Genomic DNA, 4,497 nt, shown 5'->3' with positions numbered 1-4,497 from the left:
TCCCTTAACATTTTGCATGCACATGATTAACTACAGTTCAATATTTGTTTCTGGACTTTTTTTTTTTTTGAGACAGAGTCATGCTCTGTCGTCTAGGCTGGTTGTAGTGGCACGATCTTGGCTCACTGCAACCTCCGCCTCCCAGGTTTAAGCGATTCTCCTGCCTCAGCCTCCCAAGTAGCTGGGACCACAGGCGTGTACCACTATGCCCAGCTAATTTTTGTATTTTCAGTAGAGACGGGGTTTCGTCATTTTAGCCAGGATGGTCTCGATCTCTTGACCTTGTGATTTGCCCACCCTGGCCTCCCAAAATGCTGGGATTACAGGCATGAGCCACCACGCCCTGCCTTCTGGTTTTGAGGCAAAATTGACAATTAAATGTACAAATTGTACTTTTCCATATACAATATGAACTGCATGTTTTATTCCAGTGAGTTTGACAAATGTAGATACTTTTATAACCCAAACCCTATCTCCAAATCCAATGTTCCATCAACCCCAGAAAGTCCCCCAAGCCCCTTCCTAGTATATCTCTATACTAGGAAGATAGAGCCTCTTCTTCCTCTTGCTCCCAGAGCCAACTGCTGTTCTGGTTATTTTCACCATAGTGTAGGTGTTGTGGGCTAATTGTGTTCTCTCAAAATTCATATGTTAAAGTCCTAATCCCTAGTACTGCAAAATGTGACTGTGTCTTTAAAGAGGTGATTACATTAAAATGAGGTCCTTAGGGTGGAACCTAATCCAATGTCTGGTGTCTTTATAAGAAGAGGACATTAGGACATGGATACACGCAGAGAGATAACCATGTGAGAACACTGGGAGCAAACAGCCATTTATAAGCCAAGGAGAGAGGCCTAAGAAGAAACCATCCCTGCCAACACCTTGATCAAGGCTTCTGGCCTCCAGAAATGGGAGAAAACAAATTTCTGCTGTTTAAGCCACCCGGTCTTTGGTACTTTGTCATGGCAGCCCTAGCACAATAATATGCTAAGTGTCTTTTCTAGAATGTCATATAGATAAAATCATTTGCTATGTGTTATTTTGTGTCAGGCTTTTGATTTTGCCCAGCCTAAGACTGTCGGGATTCATCCATATTGCTACATGAATCAATTCCTTGTTCCTCTTCATTGCTGCATAGTATTCCATTATATTAATATTCCAGTTTGTTTAGCCAGGCAAATTTATTTTTTTTAAGAACAGAGGAGAAAAATAACAAAACAAATAAAAAATAAAAAAATAACTAAAACAAAAGAAAAAAGAGTAAAACAAAAAAGCAAAAAAGAAAGAACAGAGGAATGGTTTGGCAGCATTTCACTTCAGTGTATGTCCTTCATGCCGTCCCAGCAACAAAGCAGACATTCCACGGCCCACCCTATTCAGCAGGAGCTTCGGAACCATACATGGATGTCTAACTATCCTGATAAAACACATCATAACTCTGAGAATGAAAAGTTCTTAGAAATGAGATTAAATTAGTATCACATCATTTTTATCTCAGCAAATATAGATAATCCATGATATCACAGGAGCCTAGATCTTTATGTGTTTGGTTACAGACTGAACACAGTGATTATACCGGCTTGGGAATCAGGCAGCTCTGGGTTTGACTCTTGCTGTATAACCTTGAGTGCAAATCTCTTAACATATCTGACCCCTACTTTCCTACCACAGCAAATGGGACTAGTGATTTCTTCCTGCAGGGTTGAAGGCTGAACGAACTAATGAGTTCAGGGCGTGTATTGGTCCATTTTCACACTACTGAAAAAGACATACCCAAGACTGGGTAATTAATAAGAAAAAGAGATTTAATGGACTCACAGTTCCATGTGGCTGGGGAGGCCTCATAATCATAGTGGAAGGCAAAAGGCACATCTTACATGGCACCAAGCAAGACAGAGAAAGAGAACCAAGTGAAAGGGGTTTCTCCTTATAAAACCATCAGATCTCGTGAGACTTATTCACTACCACGTGAACAGTATGGGGGGGAAGCTGCCCCCATGATCCACTTATCTCCCACCCAGTCCCTCCCACAACACGTGGGAATTATGGAAGCTACAATTCAAGATGAGATTGGGTAGAGACACAGCCAAAGCATATCAGGGTGGGAAAAGGAAAGGCTCAGGAAACGTTCAATGTGGTTTGTCTCACTCTGCAGCTGTTGGGGCCAGAAAGCTTCTCACTGGACATAGCAGCAAAAGTGGATTTGTAAGCCACTACGAGTAGAAAATGAGCTTTCGGCACTACTGAGTATGTAATCGCTGAGACTAAGGAGCAGAGTGGTGAAGACAGTGTCAAATCACCAGGCTGCCAAGATCAATTAAGTTGATACAATCGTAGCAGAAGTGATCCTTTTAGAGTTTCATAGAACACACTCTGAATTGTGGGATTCAGAGTGTTTCCAGGCTGCACAAATTTTGCATGTGTTTGACTTTTTTTCTTTTCTTTTTTTTAGATGGAATCTTACTCTGTCGCCCAGGCTGGAGTGCAGTGGCATGATCTCGGCTAACTGCAACCTCTGCCTCCCAGGTTCAAGCAATTCTCTGCCTCAGTCTTCCGAGTAGCTGGGATTACAGGGTCCTGTCACCAGGCCCAGCTAATTTTTTTTTTTTTTTTTTTTTTTTTTTTTTTTGAGGCAGAGTTTCGCTCTTGTTACCCAGGCTGGAATGCAATGGCGCGATCTCGGCTCACCACAACCTCTGCCTCCTGGGTTCAGGCAATTCTCCTGCCTCAGCCTCCTGAGTAGCTGGGACTACAGGCATGCGCCACCATGCCCAGCTAATTTTTTGTATTTTTAGTAGAGACAGGGTTTCACCATGTTGACCAGGATGGTCTCGATCTCTTGACCTCGTGATCCACCCGCCTTGGCCTCCCAAAGTGCTGCAATTACAGGCGTGAGCCACCGCGCCCAGCCTAATTTTTGTATTTTTAGTAGAGTCGGGGTTTCACCATCTTGGCCAGACTAGTCTTGAATTCCTGACCTCGTGATCCACCTGCCTTGGCCTCCCAAAGTGCTGGGATTACAGGCATGAGCCACCATGCCTGGCTGTTTCTATTATTTTATTTCAACTGAATGGGACTGTTGAGAAATTTGCTTCACTTAGATATGATCATTTCTATGAAAGTGTAAATTTAAATGTAATCTAGGAACCCATCCTTCATATGAGACATTAATATTTTTCTTATGAGAAAGGAGGAAAAATGCATAATGGGAATTGCTATCATTTGTTTTATCTCAGAAGTTCTTTTCTTCTGAAGGAAATATTTTTCAACTTTGAAGTCCTTAGGAATTGGTTTTTGGCATAATTTATCCACTCTGTCCCAAGTGGCCTTGAAAGAGGCTCATAATTTCTCTCAGATGATGTCTTTTCTGGCTTTTAAAGGCAAAGAAGATGTCTACAGTTTCACTTTGAAGCTGTTTAGAAAAAATTCCTGGGATGCTTATCATTTGGTTAAAAAAAATAAAAGATAAAAATCAAATTTGGAATCAGTGATAGCAATTGTATACTCTGATCACCTGCAAGAGCTGAACAGTCATTTGTTACAACTTCCTGTGGTCTCATGGTGTCTGAAAGTTCTTCAGCCACAGCTGAAGATGGACCATCAGGCCCAGTCCAATGTATTTTCAAGAAATCACCCTGCTTCCTGCACACTTCAGCTTCACCCACATCCAAAGGTTTGGAAAACTCTTTCTTTTGGTGGGTATGTGGTGTTGTGCCAAGGAGAGAACTGAAAGCATTTAAGGTTTATTCCTTTTTTTTTTAGGGGAAAGCGTGAATGCAGTTTCCTGCTACCACAAATTCTGCAGTCGAGTTTCCCACATTTGGGAAAATCGCAGGGGTCAGCACATCCAGAGTGCAATGGATAAGGCTCGCCCTGGGAAAACCACCTTCGTGATCATGGTATCTCTCCTGCCAGGTAAGTGTGGTTTTTTCCTTACCTCATTTGTGCTATAATTACCAGAACCAAAAGATGTGTGGGATTCCTCAAGACTCCTTCAGTATCACTCAATTTTCTTTTTTGTTTTTTTTTTGCCAATCAGTTTGAGCTAATGAGGTTGCTCAGGTTAGCCTTGAACTGATGACCTCGCCTTCGCGAGTGCCATGAGCTCCAGCGGGAGCCACTTTGGACCCCGAATCACTCAATTTTCTATGCATGCTAAATGCATTGTCACAGACCTAGGAAAAAAAATTTTTTTAAATGATTTTAGGCCGGGCGCAGTGGCTCACACCTATAATCCCAGCACTTTGGGAGGCTGAGGCGGGTGGATCACGAGGTCAAGAAATCGAGACCATCCTGGTCAACAAGGTGAAACCCTGTCTCTACTAAAAATACAAAAAATTAGCTGGGTGTGGTGGTGCGTGCCTGTAGTCCCAGCTACTCAGGAGGCTGAGGCAGGAGAATTGCTTGAACCTGGAAGGCGGAGATTGCGGTGAGCCGAGATCGTGCCATTGCACTCCAGTCTGGGTAACAACAGCAAAACTCCATCTCAAAAAAGAA

At 42.7% G+C, this 4,497-nt stretch overlaps 1 non-coding gene across 1 annotated transcript; it reads right to left on the bottom strand.

Moving 5' to 3' along the window:
- Positions 1-3,759: 3,759 nt before the first annotated feature.
- On the bottom strand, positions 3,760-3,923 carry LOC118154085 (U1 spliceosomal RNA). Its single transcript, XR_004744013.1, has one exon. It is a non-coding gene; the product is annotated as a U1 spliceosomal RNA (small nuclear RNA).
- Between the last annotated feature and the right edge of the window lie 574 nt (positions 3,924-4,497).

Source organism: Callithrix jacchus, chromosome 5, assembly GCF_049354715.1.
Source record: "Callithrix jacchus isolate 240 chromosome 5, calJac240_pri, whole genome shotgun sequence".
Classification (NCBI taxonomy): Eukaryota; Metazoa; Chordata; class Mammalia; order Primates; family Cebidae; genus Callithrix; species Callithrix jacchus.
Note: the sequence above shows the minus strand (reverse complement) of the source record. Positions and strands in the feature narration are given on the sequence as shown.